This window comes from Gymnogyps californianus, chromosome 2 (genome assembly GCF_018139145.2).
Source record: "Gymnogyps californianus isolate 813 chromosome 2, ASM1813914v2, whole genome shotgun sequence".
Taxonomy (NCBI): Eukaryota; Metazoa; Chordata; class Aves; order Accipitriformes; family Cathartidae; genus Gymnogyps; species Gymnogyps californianus.
In genome coordinates this window covers 18,512,980-18,540,917 of record NC_059472.1, presented here as the reverse complement: position 1 = coordinate 18,540,917, position 27,938 = coordinate 18,512,980, and the positions used below count along the sequence as shown (strand labels likewise).

General features: G+C 38.1%; 1 long non-coding RNA gene across 1 annotated transcript; it reads left to right on the top strand.

Moving 5' to 3' along the window:
• The first annotated feature begins 2,004 nt into the window (after positions 1 to 2,004).
• LOC127013589 (uncharacterized) lies at positions 2,005 to 19,454 on the top strand. The gene is made up of 4 exons (XR_007766094.1): positions 2,005 to 2,181; positions 15,676 to 15,817; positions 15,895 to 16,048; positions 18,014 to 19,454. It is a non-coding gene; the product is annotated as an uncharacterized LOC127013589 (long non-coding RNA).
• Positions 19,455 to 27,938: the final 8,484 nt, after the last annotated feature.

Here is a 27,938-nt window from a genome sequence, read left to right as displayed (position 1 = left end):
AAGTGCTTGCAGGCAGACTAAAGAACTTATTAACCACAAATTTTGTCATGCAGAATTTCCTGGCTTTGGGAATATGCAAAAATATGTCTTAGGCACATTTGATACCTATTATTCGTCACATTCAATGTTCTTCTGAAAAATGAATTATTCTGTTAGCTATTCAATGCCTGCAGTTTTTTTGTCTTTAGTTTAGATATATAGCATAATCAGAACTCAGTTGTCACTAATAAGCTGATGAGTGTTTGTATGTGGGTTGTAACTAATAATGTGCCTACCCTGCAGTCAAAAGGACTTGTGTATGGGTGGTGCTGTCATTATTGTATCTATAGCAGTAGAAGGCACAGTATGTACTAGCTGCCCAAATTGATTTAGCAGCTTCTGCTGAGTTTAGCTACAGTGCTGTGAGTAGTTAAATGAAATAGTTCAATTGTAGCTTATGTATTTCTGCCACTTCAATGTACTTCTGTACTAAAAGTTACAGAAGTAACTGCTTACTGCACCGAAAATTACTAATTTTCAATGCTTAAACTCTCTTCGTGTGGAATAGAGAGAAGACATGTAATTTTAAACAGCTGGCAAACCTTTCAGTTCTCCTCAGCTCTTTTGCTTTATTTTCCTGTTTAAAATTCTCAGACTGCCTCATCCTGGATAACTGGGAATATTTCTTAGAAATTACTTTTTCTGTCCTTATCTATTTGAAGATATATATTTAGTAATGTGTTTAGTGCTAAGGTAGAATATGCCAAAGAAATCATTGTGTTTTTCCAAAGTTATTACATGAATATTCATGAAGAAGGAAACTATTTCAGCATTTTATCCTAACCTCTGGCCTTGTGTATGGCCTGCTTGCTTTTGGATTAACCAAATACTGAATAAGAAATGAACAAGGAAGTTCTTGTTAAATAATATCATCTGGTATTAAGTGTTCAGAGGTTGGAACATTATTTGCTAAAATGAAGTTTTGGGTGAACCTAATTAGGAACACAGTGCAGGAGTGGACTTGAGGTCAAGCTCAAAGCCAGACTCGCCAGCTTTCCTCATTGCTTATTTAAGGCTGGTGCAACCTACGTTTAGCTCTGGTACAAGCTAGCTGAACTGCTTTGGATGTGAAGGGAAACCTCAGACAATGAGGCAAACTCAGACACTGTGACGGATGCACTCAACCCCCCTTAACCAAACCAGCAGCAGTTTGGTACAGGCTCCAAAGGAGGTAAAGGCCTGAGCCGTAGCCGGACCAAGAACTCCTCTAGGAAACCCACGAAGGAGCAGACTGACACAGTGAAAGCTGTGGGTACAAAGAGTCTTGTGCATACCTCTCCCATTGTATGCAATTTGACTACAACCACTTTATCCCATAAATATGACAGCCTAAGTGAGCCTTCTTTGAGCTCTCTCTGCGAGGCAGCGTGGCTGCATGGCAGTGATCTCCAGCAACGAGATCTTTTACCAATGACAGATCGTTGGATGAGCCCAATTTGAGTTCTCCCTGGATGGCAACTGGACTGCACGCCAGGCAACTCTCCCCTTGAGCAGGGACGCCTCTCAATGTTAAGAGATATTAGTCATTTAGGTTAAATAAGTAAGTTTTAAATAGAATGAATCACTTAGAGTTATAACGTTGTGTGATTTAGCACACTGTTTGCTTAGCTTCACTTACTTAGCATGACTAGCTGGATTTGCTGAAGTCTTAGGCCACAAGCTGTAAACTTTCACTTAGTTTTACTGAACATGTACCTACTTAGTCAAAACAGGGGCCTCCGGAGCCAGTGTAAATCAGAAGGAGGCTTCAAGGCTACAACCATCAACAGCACCTGCAACTCGACAAGATAACGAATGGCCTGTCTGGAGCCAGTGAAGGAAACCAATAAGGAGGCAGAAGATCTCAGACCAGACTCACTATTGGACCAAAGGGCTCATGGAAGGCATGTGAAGAGAGTGTGAAGAGTGCGTGAAGGGTGGGTGAATAGTCTGTAAGGGTATAATTGCCCAGGGATTTCTTTGTTCAGGGTCCCCCTTCGTCCATTGGTGCCTCTCTGGGGGCACCCAGCTGGAGCTGATCCTGCTGCTGTAGCACTCAAATTATTTGTTTTTATAAGACTCAATGCATGAGAGTCTGTTTCAGGAAACTGAGGGCTTGAACTTCAGAGCGAACTAACATCGGATGCCTGGACGGATCAGTAAGTGAGTAACAACATGCTAAACTTTGAAATCCTAACTGAGTGATATAAAGGATTGATTGTGCATATATAATCTTTTAGACATAAACCGTTGACCAAGTCTGAGACTAACTCTGGATCCAGCCGCACCTAGATTCCTCTCTGAGATGGAGTTTAGAAAGCAAGGGGGTCTATTCTGAACCTTGTGACTCAACGGGAGGGTCTCCCTTACCTTTTTTGTGTCTCTCTTCTCTGTGTGAATCATTCTAAATTGATTCTAACTCAATTTTCCTTTGTATGTTTCTCCCATGTAGTAAGTAATAGAGTGAACATTACCACTGAACCCTGTTAAGTTGTACTTTTACACATTCTTTAAGGATCCTAAATCACTCATCCATGACAGATATGGATAAAGGCAAACTCAAATTTTTTAAGAGTGCAGGTATCCACTCTTGTGAAATGTAGATGTCTCCTGGCATTGTACACCAGGCTGTCCCATCTATTTTTTTTGTTTGTTTGTTTCTTTGTTTATAACAATACTAGGTGACCATCTCTGGGCTGAGAAGATGATTTAGTGTTGTTCCTGAAAGGACCCTTGGGGCAATTTCTAAGGGTGACAATTCCAGACATAAAGTCAAATAGGATTATAGACAACCTGAATCCATTTTGTATGGACAATTGTGGCTTGGTCTCAGGATTTAAATCCCTTATGATCTGAGTGATTTTCCTGAACAATAGCAATGTGAAGGCATAATTTTACCTGGAATTTTGGAGAGACTAAATTAATCCTTCTCCTATTGTCATTGGTAGGTCATTCTTCTCATAGGCTTTATGAGTTTATAGTATTCTGTACAATATACTATAATACACCCAAGTAACGTGCAGACAGTAGGAATTGTACTGATCTGTCTGAATTATCATGCTCTGCATTACAGAACAAAGGAAATCTCATTTAGGCATCAAGTCTGAGAATATTCAGTCATATTATTCAAATAAATCTTGTGGCAGAATGAACTACTTTCTAATAATCTATTCACTTCCTTTACATCTGGATGTTGCAAATGGCCAGTGAGCTAGCATTCCCACCGAAAATCATTCCAGCCTACTACAGTCTCCACTCCTTGCTCAGATGTATAATGTCTGTTCTTTATATATTTAAGGACAAAGGTCTGTGTAGCTTCAGTTCTGGTTCTGATGAAATTGATTTCTGGGTCATTACATTTCTGACTTCCTCCATAGTCCTGGCTAGTCTGAATAGTAAATAAAGGATAACTTTAGTAACATCAGCTGTCTAATCCTGTCAGCTGTACTAAGGAGTCAACTTTTCCTTCAAGGTACATGGATACTGCTCTAGCATGCCTGAAGAACATCACAATGACTGATAAATGACTTGATGACTTTGTAATTACTCTGTAAACTTGGGAAAAGGAGCTTGTTTTCTTCTTTATTATGAAATAAGAAAGCAAACTTAGCTTCCAAAGTCTAAGTATAGCACCGTTAGGATGACTGATAAGAATGGCTGCCATACTTGTGTGTATATGTGAACTTGTACGTATGTATACAAAACTGAAACAAACCTGTATTTAGAATTTGGATGAGGATGGGATAAAACAAGTGAGACAGTCTGTTGGAGATGGGACGGTAAAGTGTGGATGCAAGACTCAGTGCTCAGTTTATGGGCAGCTAAGCATTCCCTGTGCCATGCCAGTCAGTACAGCTGATATAATTCCAAAAACTTTTTACTTTTCTTCATGCTGTCCCCTCCAACCCTACCGGCTGGGATTCATTGTCAGTGCTGTATCTTTGAAGAGATGCCACAAGAAAATCTATGAAGATGTTGCATAGAGGCCTATATTGTTCAGTCATCATAAATACATGACAGGTGACTATGATTTAGTTAGTCTGAATAACTTTTTTTCCTGATTTCTAATGAACAGAGGTTGTAAGAAATAGTAAAGCATAACTTCACCATGTTTTTAAAAGAATATGAAACAAAACCACAGATACTCAAGAAGACCTGAACTGGGAAACAGGATTCTTTTGAGATACGAAACAAGCGGAAAGCCTCTCAGAGTGACTGGGATTCAGGCCCTGTTGAGGTTTGACCATCATGAGCAGTTAAGGTCCAGAGAGATGGGGTTCAGTTTTTCTCTGTTCCCTCCTCCTTTCTGTTTGTGCTGCTCCTGTGCCACTTGCACTTTTCAAGTGTGAATTTAGCACTCCACCATACTGTGCATTATGAGGTTTCTCAAACCACGCTTTACATCTTTTTTATTGTTTGACCTGACCTAGTCTTTGTAGCTCATTTGCTTCTGGCTCACCAGGGATCTATGAGATAAAATACTTCAAGTCCTTGAGGTACTTTGCTGTGGTGAAGAGGTGGTGTCTCCACATCCATTCTGTTTCCCGTGCTCTCTGACCTCCCCATCTCTGCATCTTCCAGCCTACTGCCTGTGCCTGGTATTTGGGGATACTTTAAGTTACTACTTAAATGGCACCATTTTCCTTTTATTCTCTCTTTTTCATTTGAATCTCATTTGATCGCTTGTAAAATTTAACATTTTCCTCCTATTGTAATTGTTGTTATGCTATTGTACCTTGTTATATTTGTTACACTTTTTTCCCTGATTTCATTTACGTTCTTGGCAAGTCTGTTGTAGGATAATGCTTACCCGCTTTTTTTTTTTCTCCAGAGATTATTGAACAGAAATTTAGGCCTGTCAGTTTTTGACTGGTGACAATGTTTGTGTTCTTAGTCTCCATGTTAGACTGCTTTTAAACCCCACTGCTAGGTCTGATGCTGTATTACCAGATGAGAACAAGACCCAGTTCCTTTCATTTTCATCAGCAATGCCTGGTCAGCCTTTATGGTGCATTTTTCTGTTTCCACTGCTTGACAAGTGTTCTAAGAAAAGAAAGTTTTGCGATTCGGGACACGTATGTTGCTAAAGATCTTAACTATTTGAAATTACACTGTTCTGAGTTTAATAAAAGAAGGTAGTGTCACAAATTACACTCATGTTGACCATAAAAGGGCTAAAATCTGATCTTGAAAAAAATCGGGAACTGTATCTTATATATACATGCATTATCAGAATATGCTATAACTAGAATATTCAATATCTCATAAAAATACTAAAATTCTATACGTCTTTGATTGAGTTGTCACCAATTAACCAGTGTGCCCATACTTGTATCTCTGCTTTTAAGTTGTCATGCAATGGAAACTCCTCCACTGCTCTGCGACTCTGTTTTACAGAGAAGCAGTGGTCATCATCTTCAACATGGATACTAACCAGGTCCTGTTGGTTAAATGAAGATTCTGAGGGCATATGCTAGATTAGAGGATCTAAGCAGAATCATGCTGAACCTCTAGATCCCCATACAATTAGCAGTTTAGTGCTCAGCTGTTACCTCCAATCTGTCAGAGATGAGAGATTTCTTGGGAATACCCAGAGAAACAGTTCTCAGGAAAACCTTTTGTTCAGAAACATCTATAAACAATAATGTTGTATATGCCTGTGACTAGCTGCTGAGTGAGCATAACCAAAACTAACCCTCCTGTAAAAGCCCTTCCCGGCCAGCCCAGGGCAGAGTCTGACCCTCATCCCCCTCACAGGGCCTGATCCTGACCCTACACATGGGCTGACATCCCTGCCTGGCTTCAGCTCGTCCCCCAGCATGTGCCTGATACCCAGGACTGGGGCTGCCCCGGTGGCCCCCACCTGCCCTGCTCCTGGCTGGGGTGGTGGGATGTGTCTTGTCAGCCAGGCCCTGAGCTGCTGCCCCGGGCAGCCCCCGCTGCCCCCAGACTCCAGGGAGCAGCTGGCACACGCAGCACCCTGACACTGGGAAAGTAAAAGTCAAATGTGTTAAAGCCAGTTCAGCCTCGCTCTAGAAATACAGTCTTAATGAAAGTGACAGATGTTCAAATCTGGGTTGCTTGACAATTTTTTTTGGAGGCCAGAGTGTGTTGGGTAGAAAAGGCTGTGTGTCACAGCTTTGAAAGGAGAAGGGAACTGAAGAGGCCTTCAAGAGGAAAGGTGACATTATGCTGATGGGCAAAATGCAGTAGGGCATTTCATGCTTAATTTCGGATTTTGGGGGACACTAACTGTATAGGAGGAAAAGGTCTGAACATGTGCTGGACAATTCTTGTATTGTGGTGGGGTTTGACAAAACATTGCAGGAGATCCCAGCTGTGTCAGATGCAGTCTCATGTGCGTGGTGATGAGCCAGTTTCACATTCTCCACTTAAAATAATGCTTTCAGAAATTTAAACCATAAGCAAAGTTGGGGAAACATGACACTATACTGCTTTTTTGTCCTGACAAACCTTGTAAAACCTTTTACTCAGTTCTGTAAAGGCCTAGTGCTAATTCTTTCTCATTCGTTAACTAAGAAATCACAGCTCATAAGTGCTTTTAGACATTCTTTCTGCATTAATGTAGCTCCTTGACTGTTCTCCAAAGTGTCACTTTCTAAGACTAACCTTTCCTTTGGGTTATAATATTTCTTTAATGGAAAATTTAAAATTAACCTCTTTACTTCTTCAAAAGCTTTTTCTTGTATTTCTGTCCATTCCCATATGATAGCTTTAATTTAGTTGGCTCAGAGGCTCACATTTTTTTGACAAGTGATTAAGAAAGTCCGGCATTATCCTTAAGGTTCTTCGACTAGCACATATTTATGGGACCGAGCATCTTTATGATTTTTTTCGGATCATAGTTTAGTCCTTCTTTTGTCAGCAAAAGTATGACACATGGCACTTTCTCTTATTAAGCCAAATTTAATGTAATTTCAGGTTAACCAGATCCCATCTGATATTTTTCTCCCTAGGTTACTTTCAGTTTCCACTCATGACCTCTTCACATTGCCTTGTTCTCAAGTAATGAGAATGTCAGCAATTATTTGTGTAATATTCAGGCAGTCTTTCTTGACCTCAATTTAGTTTTGATCAAGTGAGTTCTTACATGTATAGTGTTTTTAACTACACGTAACTATGCGGTACCTAGTATAAAAATAATTAACTTGGTGAAATGTCCTCTGTAACTTCGAGTTCTTGTTCAGTGATCTTGGATACAAATAAGTTATTTACACTCTTATGGTAACTTTACCCCTAAGAATACATGGTTCTGACTAGTTTTTCCTCAAATTTTGTATTACCTTTTATCTCTTCTTTGTAAAGCCTTACATATAAGCTGATTTCTTATTATTCAGTAAGCCTCACATATGTACACACTTCCACTTAGTATTATGTATAGAAATAGTCTGCACCTTGAAAAACAATTTTCACCTTACTTTAGGCCATATCACTGATTTATTTTTTCATATTTCAGATACTGAAATGCACATGGAGCTTAACTTTTGCCTGCACTTTCTTTTCTTAAACATGCTTCTGTGCTGGAAACATTCACAAATACCTTGGATTTGTGATATGGTAATGATGCAATCAATATGATTTTTATTTCCTTTATACTGCTTTTACATATGTATCCCCGGTCCCTTATATTTTTACTGTATATAGGTTTATTTTTATCTTTCTTCATTCACTAAAACTGTAAAGATTACACTATAGTCATATTTGCAATCTGTCTGAAATTTAAGTGATTTCACAGTTACAAAGATAGGCACATAGATTATTATATGCCTAATGCACATAGATTATTGTCCTCTGTACATATTTGTATTTTAACACAGATTACATCCCCTCAATTTTCTTAGTCGAACATTTTCTATTACTTTCAAATTATTTTTTTAATTTTTCTAACCTTATTTTAAAACTAGGTGACAAGGTGATTTCCTTATCCACTCATATTTCAGGGCAATTTTCTCTTCCGTGTTGTTCTGATCTGTTAAAGAATTATTTCTATGGAGAGAAGACCCGAGATGAAAATTTAATCTCAGTCAAAAACATGTAGATGTATTCTTCCAATAAGTACTGCTCATGCTTAAGAAAGCTTTCAACAGTGATACACAAATTGAAAAACTCATAGTAAATCTTCCAGCTTTAAGTATCCTGATGATGTTGCTGAGCACTCATCATGCACTTACGCATAGTAAATGGAATAGATCTTCTAATTCATACTGTGTAAAAATCATTGCAAGTCAGACAAATTATTTAGGCAATTGTGATAGTGATAAGGGTATTAGCTTAAGCACCCTTTTTATAAGCTTTGACAAAAATCAGCTCTCATTTTCCTATTTCTTTAAAAAATGTTTGAGGTGAGATGATCCATGGCTGTTTTTCACTGTTCCTTCAGTGCAGCCCAGAGTCCTAAACAAATTATTCTGACTCCTTCCCCTGAGCAACTTCCCCTAAGTGCAGTTAAACAGTATCAGACCTAGTATCAACCCCTGAAGAACAGCACTACTAGCTGAGGGTAAGCCATGGATTTAAATAGTGGCATAATGATATCTTCTGTTTTCTCCCCTAGTTTCTTAATGATTCCTAACAATTGATTTGTTATTTTTGACTTGTACTGCAGGTTGTGCTTATATTTTCATGGATTTACCTATCAGCTGAGAATCTCGTTCCTAAGTGGTAGTAGTCAGGTCACGTTGTTTTTACCTGTGTGCAAACAATGTTTATTTTTCCCCATGTACCTTGAATTTCATCTGCTATATCATTGACCAGTGACTCAGTGCCATAGGTCCTGTTGAAGTTCTTCATAATTTGTTTTTGTCCTCACTCAACCTAATGCATATACACTGTTTAAATGATTCATAATTATGCTGAACTACATAAACCCCTGTGAAACACTTCTGGTTACTTCCAATGCTGGTTGGAAAACTGAACGCTTATTCCTAACTTCTTTTTCCTGTCTGTTATCCAACTGCTTATTCAAATTTCCTCCTACTTTTGACTTTCTTTACAAGCTTTCTTTTGTCCTTCATTCCTCTGTACAGCAGTTGAATCTAAGTACATCAACACAATTACAAAATGATATTCTTTTTGTAAGATTTTGAACAAGATCCTGTACATTGTTTTGCACCAAATGAATGGTAACTTTTTTTTTTGGGGGGGGGGGGACGGGGGACTCCCTGGTTAGCTGATCCTGACACAAACATGGTTAGTCTCTTACAATGTCATCTGTTTCATTGCCCAGAGTGACATTTGCCTAATCTATAGGAGGATGCTGATGCTACCCAGAAAAATTGCATTGCCTATTCTCACTGTCTGTTTTTCTTCTCTGAGCATTTGGTAACCAATGCCATTATCCTGGTCAGGCACTCTCTAATAGTTGCCCAAATCTATATTCTTATTTAAGCTTGGGATTTTGGTCCATTCAGATTCTGTGCTGAATCTGTTAATCTGTTTTGAACCGAAGTTCTCTTTTACTTGCCATACTAGGTTGCCACATGCATTTTTGCATTTACTGTCCCAGTGACTGCCAACAAATTTCCGATATATCTATTTTATCAATGTCTTTGTCTGGGACAAGATATTCCAGTTTCTTTATCTTGTTTCTTATTTCCTTAGACATTTAGTATTGGTATAGAAAGATATTTGCCACTGTTTTGGCTTCCTTCTTGACATCCTATTTAAGTAGCAAGCATTATATTTCACATTTCTTTTTCAACCATTCCTAATCTTTTTTTTTTTTTTTTTGTATCCTATTTCAGAATGCAAAAATCTTTATGTATACATTTTTGGATATATCTTCCCCAGCTGAGTGCTTTCCTACACCTTTTAGCCTGTTAGCTTTCCTGAGCTCATCAGTTTTTAAGCTTGGTCACAACTTTCTCAGTTTTAAGTGTCAACAGCTTTGCTCTCAAAATAGTGATGTCAAATGTAGGGCTACAGTAAGAACAGGACAAGAACTGTAACCTAGGAAGCCTTCTGATGGAAGTGCATTCATACAAATAGTGCTATCCCTGTGAACACTAAGTGTTTTTAAGTAATCTGCGGTGTTAACATCAGGAAAAATGTACTTTCTAATATATTGTATAGTGCTTTATTTTATTTTGTTGATTACATTTTATCCCAGTGTGCATGGTGGAGAGGTGGGAAATGGCTGGCACAGCAGGCCCTTGTGGGTATCAAAATATCATATTTTGCTTTGGTGAAAATGATTTTAATAACAGTGGTTAATTTCTCCAGTGTAGAAATGTTTTTTGGAGGTTGGATGACAATGCTGATGTTAATATTCACAAGAATTTCTGTGGATAATGCTAAGAAATTGCAAGAAGAAATAAAGTATACTGGAGCAAGCTTTAGTTTTGCTGGCCTTTTTCTCCAACTGCATTTCATGGGCATTTGGATTTGAATTGAACCTCATGCACTTGAGAGATGCACAAGATAAAATTTTTGCTGCACGTTGTTTATTTCATGCCAAATTGTGCTCTACAGAGTTCTACCTGGAGATCATTTAAAATCCCTGTGATGCATACTGCAGCAATCCAACTTACAGTTCTCCCATTGCATAGGAAGAACTTCACACATATTTGCAACAAACCCAACAAAAGTATAACTTTGAGGCATAAAATCTGAGACTGTAATGTGCCTGCCAGAGAAAAATGTGTGTCATGACTTAACTAGGTAAAGGCTGATGATACTAAGAAATGATTTAATGACTTATACCTATAGTTCAGAGTACCTACACTTCCAGGAAAAAGAGAGTTTACTCTTCTGTATTTCCAGTATAATAATTTAACTGCAATTTAGTGCAGAAAATTATTCTAAATTGATTCACAGGCAATTAAATGAATCCTTATTTGTCTGTCCAAAATCTCTGTGATTGGCTCTCTGCATACACGTTAAATATTTGGTGAGAAACTCAAAAGAGGATAAATTTTGTGGCTGCAGCCACTTTATAACTTTTTTCTTCTTAATTGGGAAGGAATAAAGCTGTTTTACAGACAATTTACTGTTTGTTTGGGTTTTTTTAAAGTAGCCTTTAAAATCACGATTCTTTGAACATTCTTGGGGTGTGTAAATTGTCATAGGTCTGAGTTTACATCAACTAAAAATCTGGAGTATTTCATGCATCAGCTGCTGGCAAAATAGTAGGTTCTATTAACATCTTATTTTTAAATGTGTTTCTTTTATGCTATGAAAATCAGTGGAAGATATAAGTCTTCATAATTTCTCAAAATGTGTCTCAGGGAAAGCCTTTTCCTTCAGTGTCTTCATCGTTGAATTTGTTTTGCTATTCTTTCCATCATCCAGGAGTAGATGGACTTTTTAGCAATATTGCTGGTGAATTTTCCAATCAGGAGAATCAGTATAGTTATCTTATGTACGTCTTTTAGGCAGTCATACTAGTTTGGTAATCAGAGGTCTCAAAAGAATTCTGTAACTTTTTTTAATTATTATTTTCTACCCTATTTTGCTTTTTAATTTAATAATGTTGAATTAGAATAAAATAAATATTTGGATACAGAGAACTGAGAAATCTGAGGACCAAAGAGCATGTGTGGTACAGACTATGGACGTATACCTCACTGAACATGCTGCACTGTATACCATTTATGTATGCAAAAAAAAAAGTCCTTGAAAACATGTAGTCAAGAGTTAAAGCTGGAAATTGCTATTATAAACATGGCACTCTTTAATTTTACAAGATTATTTAGTAGATTTGATGTGAGAGCTAGGTATATACTATGACTTGGTGATTTAAATGGCTTTGACTTCTGTTTTAAAGAAAGTGTACAACAAGTGATATCTGTAGTTTTTTATTTTTTATTTTAGGAGTTGCTTATTTGCATTTCTCTTCTTCATTGTTTTGTTATACTTCTCTGATCTGAGTTCAGATACACCTACAGTAGGGACTACGCAATATTTTGATCTGTGTCCACAACTGAAATTCAAAAAATCTGTACTTAGCTACTGCCTGCTCCAGGGAGTCTTTCTTCCCTTGAGGAGAACCTACAGTCCGTAGCCTTCCTTTCTACTGTGAAGATGTTTGACAACTGACACTGCATCTTGACAGAGCTGGATGGCTCAGAATATAGCTTACATTAAGTCCAGTCAGGATTTAGGAACTATTTGTTCCTCTGCTTAACTCCCCTGATGATAGATTTCAGTCTACAGGGTTTTCTAGGATCATGTCAAAGCACACCATCAGGCCCAGACCCTCTGCAAAATACAGCGATGATCCTGCTTTCTTTTAAAAGCAGAAAGAAAAGGCTTTCTTTTTTGATGTAACTCCTGACTTATTATACTACTCAGTCTTATAGCCTGCAGCCCAATACACACAGCATTGCCATTGGGAGTAACAGGCCACAGATTTTTGTACTAACATTTTTTTTCTTTACCTGCAACAGCATTTTTTGACCTGATTTTCTTTTTTTTTTAATTTTTGCCTATCTTTGTATGGTATAACCATAATTTTTATATAGTAAGTAATAAGGAGTAATTACTCTGTGTAGAATGAAGTATTTCTGACTGTAATGTAATGACACAGTGCAGAAAAATGCAGGCCTGGTATGATAGCAGAGGCCTTGAAAGTGAAGCAGAGGTCTCCACAGTGTGGAGAAGTATAGGAATGAGATGATTAAAAATGGCACTTGAGACTGGAGCTATGAAGAATTCAACAAAGGTCAGTTAAAGTAGTGCAGATTTGGGAGCTGGTCAAAACTGGGTTTACAGTAGCTAAAAGAAAAAAGAGCAAGTATCTAAAATATAGAAATATTTTATTTATTTTTAAATACATTAAATATATAAATATATAAAGGATAGAAAAACAGTCTGAAGCGGACCCCACAATGAGGAAGAAATCATCATCAGAATCAATAGCATGTTCCTCCTGGCAAAGCAAAAGAAATGCCATTGTTGACATCACTGTCCTCCAGGAAATGAATTTGGGATAAGGACAACTTGCAGCACTAGCACAACTTCCTGCTAGAGGCAGTTGGGTGCATCGGCAGCGGGTCCCAGGGGAACAGAGTAAGGATGAGCACAACAGCAGACAAAAGGGAACACTAGAAATTTTTGGTATAACAAATTTTAAGTATATTATTAATGAGATTTGTTCCAAGTTATTTAGATAATTTGGACTGTAAATGTTAGTATCACTGTAACTGGACTAATCATACAAACTGTTGTAAATTAGTTATACATTTAAAACTTTAATCAGAGTAATAGTACATTTTTGGCATCTCATAAAAGACATGTTCCCCTATTTGCACATAAAAAGATTTTGAGGGTTACGTTCTCGAAGTAGGATACATACATGAGTTTTCTCCTCTGCCTGTAAGATTTATATCGCTTCCTATAAATCATTGTAAAGCTGTTCAGGTTGAAGCTGTTTCAGTTTAAAGGAATTAAACTAGGAATGGATGATGTATCGATTTCCACTAATTGGGACAAGAGTACTGTAACATTAGGCAGTGCTCGACTTCTGTTTCTCTTCCCTCCATCTCACTCTTAGTACTCAAACATCCCCTGTCACTCAGTTCTTGATTTCTGATCACAGAAGCAGAAGAATTTGTACTGGTTTTGCAATAGCACTTTGGAAAGTACCATTTTGTCTACTTTACAAGGCAGTCTTTCCTGAATGACCTAAAATAGGCAAAGGATGATGGCTGGAACTGGAGCACAGGGAAGTGCCTTGTTCTTTCAAGCAGGAAGGTTACAGGTGGCTTTGTAAAGCTAGGATTACACTTCATACATTCTGAATTCCAGTTCAATCCTTTAACATTGGAGAGACATGGATTTGATGGATGGACCACTCGGTGGATAAGGACTTGGCTGGTTGGTCACACTCAAAGAATTGCGGTCAACAGCTCAATGTCCAAGTCGAGACCAGTGATGAGTGGTGTTCCTCAGGGGTCAGTATTGGGACTGGTGCTGTTTAACATCTTTGTCAGCGACATGGACAGTGGGATTGAACGCACCCTCAGCAAGTTTGCCAACAACACCAAGCTGTGGGGTGCAGTCAACATGCTGGAGGGAAGAGATACCATCCAGAGGGACCTTGAGAGGCGAGAGAGGTGGGCCTGTGCAAACCTCCTGAAGTTCAACAAGGCCAAGTGCAAAGTCCTGCACATGGGTCAGGGCAATCCCAAGCACAAATACAGGCTGTGTGGAGAATGGATTGAGAGCAGCCCTGAGCAGAAGGACTTGGGGGTGTTGGTTGACAAGAAGCTCAACATGACCTGGCAATGTGCGTTTGCAGCCCAGAAAACCAATCACATCCTGGGCTGCATCAAAAGAAGTGTGACCAGCAGGCTGAGGGAGGTGATTCTGCCCCTCTATTCCACTCTCATGAGACCCCACTTGGAGTATTGTGTTCAGCTCTGGAGCCTCCAACATAAAGACATGGACCTGTTGGAGTGAGTCCAGAAGAGGGCCACGAAGATGATCAGAGGGCTGGAACACCTCTCCTATGAAGACAGGCTGAGAGAGTTGGCGTTGTTCAGCCTGGAGAAGAGAAGGCTCCAGGGAGACCTTGTAGCAGCCTTCCAGTACCTAAAGGGGGCCTACAAGAAACCTGGAGAGGGACTTTTTTCAAGGGCATGTAGTGATAGGACAAGGGTTAATGTCTTTAAACTGAAAGAGGGTAGATTTAGCTTAGATGTAAGGAAGAAGTTCTTCACTGTGAGGGTGGTGAGGCACTGGAACAGGTTGCCCAGAGAAGTTGTGGATGCCCCATCCCTGGAAGTGTTCAAGGCCAGGTTGGATGGGGCTTTGAGCAACCTGGTCTAGTGGAAGGTGTCCCTGCCCACAGCAGGTGGGCTGGAACTAGATGATCTTTAAGGTCCTTTCCAACCCAAACCATTCTACTATCCAACATAAACCCATTACATTTATTCATCTTATCTCCCAAAATAACTGTGAACTGATTCTTTGGTTTTTGATATTTCTATTTTCTCCAAGGATTGGGGGGGGCGGGGGGAAGGGTTAGAGGCACAATACTTTATTAGGCTTAGGAATTTGTATAATGTCTTAAGACTGTTTAGATATTTTCTCCTTTGCTGACTGGAGCACTAACCATTTTACTGTCATGACTGAATCTCAGCCATATAAGACGTGTAAATAATAATCAAAATGTGATCTAAAAAGGCCACCTCTGAGAGTTTATGGAAAAAGTAGGAGTTAGTGGAAAAAGTATTATAGTTACATCAAAATAAGTAAATCAATAGCATACAGATGTCTTTAAACCAGGACTTTTGAAATTCTTTGGGGAAAAATAACTTTGTTTCCTTGAGGAAAGTAAATGCATTTGAAAGAAATTATTACTTTGGTGAGGTGCTGGTGAAATGAGGAAGCACAGGGAAAAAATTAAAGGTAACCTTAACTTGTGCAGCTAAGAATGGTACCTCAGCAGTCCTGATTAGTCTTTCAGCTTTATTATGTAATATCTTTCATAAGTAGCTTATGGTCAAGCAATAATATAGACTCTCTTATCTTTCTGTTTCACCCTCTTTGCTTTTGATGAGCTGTCTTTCTGCATCTATGTTTCATGACATCTGCCTAAGTAAAGGTCTCCCATTTGAAGTCTAATTTATCCTCTGGCAGATGCCCATTCTCAATGTTTACTTACTATGATATTAATTATTTTCTTGATTTCAGGTTATTACCCAGTGTGGCAGGTACACCCGCCCTGATTGAGAGCGAAACTTCTCAGCCTGTGAAAAGAGAAAAAAACCTAGAAGCTGTGGTTTGGGCGTTGAGCCGCACCACCTGCATGATGGAGTCAGGGTACGACCACCAGGTACACACTTCGGTCAAAGAATAAGGAAGAGTTGGCCCTCAGCCAGTAAGGACTAACATCACCTTATTTGACCACAGATCAGATTTGACTAGGGTATAAATGGAGCCCCGCGGGGGTGAACAAATTGAGCCGGTCCTCCTCGGAGCAGCAGGTCTGCAGTCAAAGACTCTCCCCTTGGGTCAGGATGCCACCGAAGGTAGCTCCTGCAGGTTGAAAGCCCTCATCTTTTAGGTGAGTGATATGTGCATTTTGGGTTATCTTTTCTAAAGCTTAAGAATTCTTACTTCGGTTGTGTAGTATTAACTTCCCCTTACATCATTGAACCCATGGTTTACTAATGTTGTCGGAGTTCTAAACGATTTTGATTGAAGGATAAATTTCGTTGAGTTTAACACCTGTTTAATTTGATTGTGTGAGCCTCTATGACACCCAGAAATAAAACCATGTTATTTTAAAATACCTTTCAGCTCAAGCTCTGCTGTTACATACAAATACTGTGAATTTACCAGTTTCAGACTAGATTATTAAATATCAGTATTTTCTAAATCTATGTATTTTGAGGCAGAAAAACTACAGAACACGTTTTTCTTTAATCCATCACTGAATTAACTTGTGTGCTGAATAGTAGAAATTGTCTGTGCAATGATTTGGACACAGGTGTTGCAGTTGATTAAAAGTATATTTCACTATACTATGTTGTATTCCAATTTTGTAAAGTATAAGGCAAAATGAGATTGCATAGCACGATTAGGTAATTTCTATAAGAATTAAGGAGGGATCTAAAATATATTATGGTGTTTGTACAGTACTGTTTTTACTGCTAACATAAGATTCTTTAGAACAGACCCAGAAAACTAATTAAAAAAAAAAAAAGGAATGTATTCTGTTTACTCAATACCCACCTTGCTATTTCATGTTGGAGCATCGTAGAGATGCTTTTCCTCTTTTTAGAATTCATATGCAGTCCTTTATGCTAGCAAATACTATATAGAAATTGCTTATAGTTTTCCATGTTTCCAGTGTGCTTCTCTGTAACGACCTTTGGCTTCTGAAGTGATAAGCAATAGGCAAAATATGCCACTTGGGCAGAAAAATTTCAGTTTGGCCTTCATATCTGCTAAATCACTATTTCTTTTATATTGCCTGTTTTCTGAAGGAGGGGGAAGAATTACACATAAATGCTGAAGAGAAGGTAGTAGTAGTACTGTTTAGTATTACTTGACTCATATCATTGCTTACTCTTTTCAGTCCTAACTGACCTACATGGAATGTCATGAAGATGGTGATATTTCACTGTATTAGCACTATAGGTAGTCCATTTATTAAATTATGTAGTTCGTCTTAATTAAAGACCATCTCTTAATGTTTTTTGTGTTTGGGGTTTGGGGTGGTTTTTTGGTTGTTGTTATTGTTGATTGTTTTTTTTTTCCATCCAGTCCTCATTTTCAAGGAAGATTTGATAAATACATTATAAAGATTAGAGAATGGCAGAAAAGTCTGAATGTCTATTTAAGAACTGATTAGCAGCACTAATTCAATTACCTTACTATGTAGATTTTAAGACCTCAATATTTCAAAATGTTAAGTTTCAGTGAAGAATGGTAGTGGGGAAGATTTTCAAGTCATAAATGAAAATGATGCAACAGCTCTCTGAGAATCCTATATACTCCTCTATCACTGGGATAAAAGTAGTCAGTGTACTTTCATTACTAACAAACCAATTCTAGAATATGCCATCATCCTGATAAAACAAATGGATTGAAAGTTACAGGTTTTAGTTCTGCACATTAAAAAGCAGTTCTTTGAACCAGGAAAAATATCTAAGTAGATTACTTTTTGAAAGTTTGATAATTTTTCAATGTCTAATATCCATCAAGTACCAACTTTGTTCTCTCCTCTAGACATGCAATGCTGTCATCTTTGGTAATCTCAAGTTGCAAGATAATATCTGTAATTGTACACTCTTTACAGAATAATGGAAAATTGTTCAGAACATTGTCCAGCTATACAGTACTTGTACTTGAATACAAGATCACTCTAAATCAGAACTGGTTGCTTTACCATGTACAGATTTCCCTAAACTAGGAATTTAAAACTTACTCCCCCATATCTAAGTCTTTCTTTTTTTTCCTGAAGATTAAGTCACTTGATAAATATTTGGCAAAATATTAAGAATTCATATTCCTAATTTTTTAGGAAAGACAATTTTGTGTCATCAAGGAAAAGTATTTTGGGAGTGAGGAACTGAAGAGGATTTATCCAACTTAGTATGCACAGTCCTGAGGAAGATGAATAGCTCTCTGTTTTTCAGAACAAGGCAAAATTCAAGTAAAGCTATTAATTTTCAACAACTGACAGAGACAGTGAAACTTCAAATGTTTATAAATGGCATGGATGGTTAAAGAAAAGAAACTACAAGAGTCAAACCTAAATACTTTATTTAGCAGACATTTTGCAGAGCCTTTTTCTGTGTCATAGATTCTCTCCGACTTGTGTTACATTCTTCTGGTAACTTTTTTAACCACTCTGGTTTTTGAACACCTACAAGAGTACCCTGCAGGTTCCATCTTTCTCTTCTAAAAATTATTTTCCTTTTACTTTTTTTTGGAGAATCTCTTGCCATGCTTTTTTCACCTCTTTGGTGGATCTGATGCCATCTTTCACAGTCCTTAAAGTCAATGACTCAGCAATAGACTAATTTTCTCTTTCCCTCCTTTCTTTACCCTAACATTTTTTCCTTTACGCTGGACCCCATATATGCATTACAGCATGATTTTGATGCACTGAATCTTGTATTTTAAAATGACATTGTATATCCTTGTTAACTTTGTGAAAGTTTCTGATTGAGATTCCTGAGATAAAATTATTAATGACTCTAGGTTGAGGCCAAACATGACTGTTACCAACTGCTCTGGCTTGATGATGGATATGAACGAAACCATAACACACATACACCTGTGTATTACCTGCTGTTATTCAAAGCATTTCCAGATAAGCTGGAAAAGACTATTATTGAAGTGTATCATGTGGCTGAAACCCACAGTTGGCTTGATAGTTCAAAACCAGAGTGAATCTGTTTTTTATAAGTGTGGCAGGTGCACCTGCCCCGATAAAGGCCGAAACTTCTTGAGCGCTGGAAGGACAGAGTTAAACTAGAAGCCACGGTTTGGGGGTCGAGCCGGCCAGCAGAGTGCCCCAAGTCATGCGCTCCAGCTACCTGAGCCCACCAAAAAACACCTCAACCAGTGAAACCCCTCAGTTAAGAGAAGTTTCCAGACCACTGACCATATATGACCATGAGCCCCGATCCGACCTAGGGTATAAATGGAGCCCTGCTGGAAGACCCCTTTAAGCCAGTCTTCCTCAGAGCAGCAGGTCTGCAGTTGGGGACTCTCCCTGTGGGTCGGGACACCATCCATGGAAACTCCTGCAGGTTGAGAGCCTCGCCTTATCGGTGAGTGATTGCACATTTTGAGTCATCATTCTAAGCTTAGATTTGGGCTTAGTTTGTGTAGTGATGGTTCCCAGCTGACATCCTGAACCTGTAAATAAATTGCGTTGTTTGCAGTGTTTACAACCTAATATTCCTTTTTAATCTGGCTATTATATCTCAATACAACATAACATTCCTGTTCACTTTGACCGTTACATTTGGATATCATTAAAGAAAATTGATTTTTAAAATATATTGCTATCTGTCTAGTGTTTCTGCAACAATAAGGCCAAACATTTTTGTCTTTATGAGATATAGGAGAGACAGGCACAGAATGCCTGAAGAACTGCATAGGAATTCAGTACTATTCAGTGCTGTCAGTGCATCTCCCAGAGAAAACATTGGTTTTGTTTTCCTCTGCAATGAAAAAGTAGAGAAGGTGAATTGATCAAAACATCATCAAAGAGAAAAGTGCAACTGAGACCTGAGAACCATTTGTGGTGAAAACACTGCTACAGCTAACTTTCTTCAAAATAGTGTTAGGATTAGGGTAGCTGTAAACATGATAGGGTGTGGGGTTTCAGAATATCAGTGAAGCAAAAAAAAGAGTTAATTGTTTAATTTTTTCCAATTTTAGGTTCTAATACAAATAGTTACAATTCTGAGACCTTTGGACGTTGGTACAGCATTCTTTTTATCTGAAACATTACTCAGTAAAGCAAGAGAGCTACATGAACAGGCTTTGGATTCCATGTCATTTCATATCAGCTGTAGCTGTATGTAGAGTGCATACTGGATGTCAGTTTGCTTAGACACTCACTTATTCATTCTCAACAATACTGTAGGGAATGCAAGACCCGCATGTTAAATGTCCCCTTCACAGGTAGACAGTATCAAAGGCAAAGAGGTATACTGCGTACGTCTTCTAAATGATCAATAGCGTGGTGATACTGGTCTTTAAATACTGCTTTTTAAAGTACAAGATTTCCTTCCTAAGCCTGTTCCATTTTGCATGCACCACTGTTTATATCAATAGCCATACAATGTCTTAAAGGCAATTTCAGAATTGACAGGATTATTGCTTTTCCCCCCCTCTTTTTAGCCTTTCTGCCTGACACCATTCAGTGCACAAGAGTAGTAGTTTGTTTCAGAATCCTGTTACTGATAATACTGTGGGAGCAGGTGTTCTCAGAGAATTTTCTCTAAAGCATGAAGATGAAGGGGAGTCAGGAGGACACATTGTGGATTCATAAGAGATTATCTCAGCATGTGGGAGAAAAACAAAATAGTTAAAATAGCCAAACAACAGTCTTTCACAGAGTTAATGTCAATGGTCTTTGAGAAATCTTAGTGTTGAGGTGAAAAGGAGTGGTCATGACTCAAAACTAAATATATATGTATATATTTGTACTTAAAAATTTATCTGTGTATTTATAAGATTATATATCTAGAGTCATAAGCAAAAGAATAAGCAGATTTATGATTTTATAATTATTATTAGTGTAAATGATCTTGATTGTTTATTGTAATGCAAATTACTTTCATATTTAGAAAATGTTGAAATACCTTTCTTTCTATGAGAGCACCTCACTTGGCTTTGGCTATCCTTAGGTGTTTTAGAATTAGTTGTATATTAGGAAAGCAAGGAATCGTATCTTAGAAACTTTGACCAAGATTAAGACTCACTCCACAATCCAGTTTTATTTTCCCACTGGGAAGTAGTAAGATAAAGCATTATCAAAGGGATAATGGGGCATTAAAAATCATATTCAAATTCTGTTGAAGCAACTTCATTACCTGCCAGTTGTATTTTTAGGTGTTGTAGCAGGATCAGATGTATATCTATACTCCTGATCCTGTTACAATGGTAGTCAATTCTTTCACTGACTTTACAAGAATAGAACTGAACTTCCTTGCAACAGCTAATTACCGAGCAAACTAAATAATGTGTGTCTGACTCCCACAGCTGTCTCACTAGTGTCTCTAACTGAACAGAGGAGCATGCAGTACTGCCTGCAGTATGGACTTCTTTCTTAACTCAGAACACAATAATGTCAGTTCTAAACCGTCTTATTTCTCTGCTACTTTAGAGAGCATGTTTGGGGAGTGTCTTTGTTTTTCCAGTTTAGGTATAGCTAAAAGTATGTCTCCTCTGCCGAATAATTTAGCTTCTTGGCTGCTAGGCTTCTGACAGCATGCTTTGGATAGATTTTCATTTACTCTTGGGCTCTCTTTTCAGGTAAATTTTTCCTTCCAAAAGAAAATCTTTCTTTTTTCCTGGAGATACTTCATTCAAGGGAACCCTTCCATTAGATGGCAGACTCAGTAGCATTGTGTTTATTTTGTTGTGCCCTATATAGTCATCTACCACTGTCTCAGAAGGCTTTTTGTCCTAAAGCTTTCTCATAAGCTGGCAGGAGTTGCACAGTATGTAATTCATGCCCTTATTTTCATTTCATAAGAAACGTCACTCCGGTTAACGACAGCACAACCTCACATTATTATTATTTTGAAATAAAAAGTACAGAAGATAACATTGATGTCTTAGGACTGCAGAGTCACCACGCGGTGATGACTTGTTCAGTGAAGTGTGAATGCATCAATTTTGTAAAAAGGGTGGTAGTCCCAGGCAACGTGGACATGACTGCTCAGCCCCTCCTAGCCTGGGGGCAGACCCTGCTTCCTGGATTGGTTGCATTTAAGGATATGAATGTAACCTTGGAGACCATTAATGGCAAGGTCTTTAACTTCTGTAACAGAGAATCTGCTCAGTGAGTAGGAGATGGACCCTGTACTGATGAGTCCTTTATCTCTGTTTTCTTCACTCTCACAGCTGACTTGCCACTATAACTATTCATTCTGTGAACCATGCCTCAGACAAAGTGTGAAGGCTGGTTTTGCTTTTTTAACATTATCCAGCGACCCAATTTCTGTTTTACAGGAACTTTTAAAGATGACGTATATGATACATCATCTTACAGATTATGTGTGAATGTATTCTGGAATCAGGTTCCTCTGTTTTTGCCACTCATTTGAATCCATCTTCACAGACTTCCTCAGGACTCTTTCTTTTTCTCAGTTTATTTTAGGCTGGGAATTCTCAACCACTTAAATGGCATTAAACTTACCAGGAAAGAATGATAGCATCTTACATTTTATGCCCCAGATCACAAAATGCTTCATAAACAAATAGAATACTAACAGTTTAATACCATACAGGAATCACTTAACTCAGCATCAACATACAGCACTCTGAGGTAAAACAGACCATTTAGAATAAGAGATGTAAAATACCATCTAGTAATTACTTCAGGATGATTTACCATAAGTATACACACTTTCACTGACATGATATAATTTATTATAGCATTTGTGCCCATATAAGTAGGCATAATATCATTACCCAGCTTGACGCTTTGTCCTAAACATGGATCAGATAATCGTGTCATCTGGATGTTTGCATGGTTCATTTGAAATAAGATACTGCTGGCAGCCCTCTACCTCCTCATGCCATGCATGCAATGTTTTTGGGGGTGTGGTATTTTTTTTGCACATCTCCCATATCAGTTTGGTTCCAAACTGATAACTGTTGCCTGTCCAATAGACTATATAAAAGATTAATCCAAGGGAAATGTGTCTACAAATCATCTCACTCCCAAAGATGCTTCCCCCCCCCATTTAGTATAGTTTGTCTGAAAGCCATGAAATTATGCGCTTGAAATTTTCATTACCACTGGTAGAAAGAAAAAGAGAAAAGTATAATTAAACCCCTTATGTTGCTTAAAGCAAGAGAGGATGAAGAAAGGAGGCACCTACATTATGGAATAATGCTTTAATATGTACTGGACCTGTTTCTCTTAGAAGTGATTTCATGAGTGCAGGTTAGGAGTAGACAGAATTATTCCCCACCTGGTCTGCATATCCAGCCTAATTTTCAAAGGAAATTAACTGCATGCTCAGAGTAGGAGCCATGGTGCACTCAAATGCACACATCAGTAGGGATGATCAAGATACCAGGACATGAGCATATATAGAGAGTATACTTTCTCTGCAGTTGGGCTGTAGTCCAAGTGCCCTTTCTGGAAGCAAAGCTGTAGGGTATTCCTCTGTCTTGTAATTTAGCAATGATTAATTACACAGTCAGGTAAATGATGTTCCTGTCAGATAGTTAAAATTTCCTATCTGGCATGAAAACTATAAGAAGAAAAAAGTTCTTGCCTTTGAAGTTATATATGCATTTTTAATAACCTTACACTCCTAACAATTAATTTAACTGTTTTTAATTATTGAAAAATCTGTGTCTTTTTGTAGAACATAGAACAATTTTTTTCCCATGATCTTGGCTACAGCTTTCTACCCCTTTTTTGGGTACTGTACCAAATTCAGACAGATATAGTTTTTATTAGAGCACCTGTCAGAGCAACTGAAAGGAGAAAAAGTGCAGAGACATTGTGTTCAAAATTAGTGAACAGTAGCCAGAGAAGAGAACTTTAGGAAGCAATTTACACCATTGGAACTGCGTGGCTGCAGAAAACAAGGCTGACTGTAGGCTATTTGGTTTGTTTTCCACTCTGAAACCAAGCATTTGGGAATAGATGAGGAGTGGATTTATGTGACTTTTCTCCAGTTTGAGCAGTAGGTTATTATTTAAAAGCTAAAAGCTAAATTCTATTAGATTGAAGCAATATTCTGTGTATACTGAATTTGCGAACTTAATTACATTGTAGTGCTTTAAAGAAAAATTGTTTTCCTTTTTGAGTCATTTGCTATTGAAAAAATTCACCAAAATGACATGTAAAGAGGTTTTTTCTTATTTGCTCCCAAATAGCTTATCTGTCTGGATTATTTTTTTGGGCCCTCTGGAAAAGTCAAGTGTTTTTGCAGCTGGTGCACTTGAAGTAATTAAATGATGGGAATTCATCTTACCAAATGAAAAATGAAGCCAATTAAAAGAATAAAAAGTTAATTTTAAATGTCATCCTTCACACAGTCAAATACTAATGTTTTGTAGTGCAGAACCACTACAATTTCAAAGAAGTGTATGGGAATATAATTACATCAGTTTAAATTATTTTAACTGGGCTTATAGAGCTATTTCTTCTTTAAATCTCTTTAAAAAATAGATGTTTTGTCATGCAATAGCAGAATATTATATTTTTTGTGAACACACCACATATGTCTTGCTCTGTGCACAAACAAGTAACAAAGCCATCAAATGCATTCCTATGATCTATAATAAAGGAAATATTCTTATGTTGCGGTGTATATGACAAAAGATTTAATCATGAGATATTTTTACCAGGAAGTTCAGTAATTGGACATGAAGTCAAAAACACTTCTTGAGCAATCAGAAGCGGAATCCATCATGAAAAGATTAAAATATAATTAAGCTTTCCACCAAGGAGGTACATTAACATGATATGAACAGTTAAGAAATGTTTCTTTAAAGATCTCCAGTAATGAAATTTGTATGTTTGCAAAGTACCCAATAAATCTGTCTAATTCTTTTAATAATAGTTAATAGTAATGTGATTTGGGGGAAAAATTATAGGTTCTAGGTTGGATTAATGGCATGAACTTTTTGCTCTAACTGTTGATGTCGTTAAGAGAGTGGAGACCAGGGAAGTGCAGTCTACTTATCACAGGGATGTATACAAAACTAGTATTTTCAAACATTGCTCTTACATATGCCTTGAGAGTCTGTAAGTATGAGCTACTCAGTAGATACTTTAAACTCATTCTGTTATGCAGGATGTTGGCTCTAGTGAGCAGTACTGCTCATTCTTCTCTTTAGAACAAGTAGAAATAAGACTTAGAATATATATATATTTAATGTCATTCTATACATTTCTGCTTAATTAGACCCTGTGCATGTAAATTAGGAAGATTTCTAAGGGTTCCTGATATTTTTCTTTTGTTCATCTGCTGACTATGCAAAAAATGAGAGTATACTGAACATGGAAATGTTCTCATTTTGACAAACGAAAGGGCCTCACAGCCTTAGGCAGCAAATCTGTGTGTCACAGAAACACTAGACAGCGATATATTTTAAAAGTCAATTTTCTTTAATGATATCCAAATGTAACGGTCAAAGTGAACAGGAATGTTATGTTGTATTGAGATATAATAGCCAAATTAAAAAGGAATATTAGGTTGTAAACACTGCGACAAACGCAATTTATTTACAGGTTCAGGATGTCAGCTGGGAACCATCACTACACAAACTAAGCCCAAATCTAAGCTTAGAATGATGACTCAAAATGTGCAATCACTCACCGATAAGGCGAGGCTCTCAACCTGCAGGAGTTTCCATGGATGGTGTCCCGACCCACAGGGAGAGTCCCCAACTGCAGACCTGCTGCTCTGAGGAAGACTGGCTTAAAGGGGTCTTCCAGCAGGGCTCCATTTATACCCTAGGTTGGATCGGGGCTCGTGGTCATATATGGTCAGTGGTCTGGAAACTTCTCTTAACTGAGGGGTTTCACTGGTTGAGGTGTTTTTTAGTGGGCTCAGGTAGCTGGGGTATGTGACTTGGGGCACTCTGTGTGTGTGACTCCAGTCACCGCGCGGCTGGCCGGCTCGACCCCCAAACCGTGGCTTCTAGTTTAACTCTGTCCTTCCAGCGCTCAAGAAGTTTCGGCCTTTATCAGGCTGGGTACACCTGCCACAGTGTCCCACTTTTGTACAGAGTTTCTTGGTGTCTTTGGACAAATATCTATCTAGAATATTCATTATCTCTTAATGCGCATATTGTTGATCTTAAAGAAAGGTACAAAGTTCTATTTCATAACAACAGTTAGCAATAAAGTTCCTTTTTTTATTTTTATTTTTTTTTTTTTTCCAAAAATCATTTGCTGCCTGGTGGCTTTGTGAACTCCCTGTCAGGGTCCTGAGGGTACTGCCCGGCCTGCCTGTCCATGCCCAGCCCAGGACTCCCCTCACACTGCCCAAGGCCCAGGACCCCATGCCAGTTCCCCAGGACCGTCAGCCCCCGCGCCAGAGATTCCGCAGCATGGCCTATCTCCAGCTCCCTGCAGCCCTGCCCTGCTCGCCCATGGGCCCCGCTGAGCCCCCATCCTGGCCTGGCCTCAACACATCCCCATCTCCAGGGAGGTGCCTGAAGCCGGGGGCTGCGGCTGCCCCGGTGCCCCCGGGTTGCCTGCTCCCAGCTGGGGCGATGGGGCGGGCCTGTCTGCCAGGCCCCTGAGGTCCCAGTGCCTGGTCCCCAGGGAGCCACCCGTCCTCACTGAGCCCCGGCACTCCACTGCTCGGTTGTACAGAGGGCATGAAAATAAAATTCCAAACATACTACTGAGCTGCTTGGAAACTTTAAACTATAATAATGGATTCTAAGGATGCTATTTTTTTAGTGAAATTAACAGAACAGTTTAAAAAAAAAATAATTAATTTTGGAATGCATTTTTAAAAATATAAATTCCTGAAATTTCATGTCTGGATGTTCTTTTTTATACAGAATTTTAATTGTTGCTTATTTGACATTAAAGAGATACCAGTACTATCTGACATAGGTATGCTCAAGAATGTGTACCACACACTAAACAGAATGATGTATTTTTCACTGAGAAAAACATTTGTGAATTGTTGTTGATTAAGGTATTCACTCTCTTCTCAAGCCTGAAGTGTCAAACTGTTTCTTTCCCAGATAAGCTGATTCAAATAGTTCTAAGTAGCAGCAAGTATCAGAGTTTGAGAAATAACATTGTTTAAACTATGTAATTACACAGTATACTGTTAATCATATTCAAGTGATTCTTGACCACTATCTATGACATTAAATAATGGAATAAAATAAAAAAGATGTAAAATAATAACTACTTGACATTAATTTTCATATTTTCTTTCCAAAAGGTTTTTTGGGGGTTTTTGTGGGTTTTTTTCACCACAGCTTTTGAGCAGGGAAGATTTTCAAAGTGTTGTATAAGTAGATACGAAAAATATATAGCCATAACTGTTATGCATAGAAAAAATGCCATTTTTCACTGGTCTAAATATTCAAATGCATAGAGTTGCACTACTTTTTCCAGACATCATTGTATTCTAATGATAGGACATGCCATAGGTAGTCAAGTTTCAAGTACATGTATGGGAGCAACTCCATTTAGGGCATGGTGGAGATAATTTTTCTTTGGTGTTTTTTTTTGTTGGTTTTTTTTTTTTTTTTTATTCTGGCTTTGATTTTACATTTTCCCCTTTATATAATCTGTTCTAGCCAATTCTGTCTATTTGCTGTCAAATACATTATTTCAAGACACTTTCACTGTGTAGTTACAGTACTACTGCTGCAATTCTTCATTTTTATTAGCCATATTATTAATAAGTCTGCCAGGATATATAGGTTTCAAAGAGCTTTTCTGTTAAGTGGGGGAAAGGAGGAAAAAAAAAAAAAAAAGCCCTGTCTCAATCATCTGAGCCTAGGCAAGTGGCCTCCAATTAAATACATAAATGTTTCCTTAAATGCCCAGTACCTTCAACTTCTTTTAAAGTGAGTCAGTATTGATAGCAATAAGGCTCTTTTAAACAGTGCCTTACAAGACTGGACCATAGCTTGGACAAATATGTATGCTATTAGGGCCATTAGTCATGTTTCCATGCACATTTCCTTCTAAAAGTGCCAGATAAATCAATAGATCATTGTAAAGTGGAATTTGCCTTTATTTTAATTCAGTT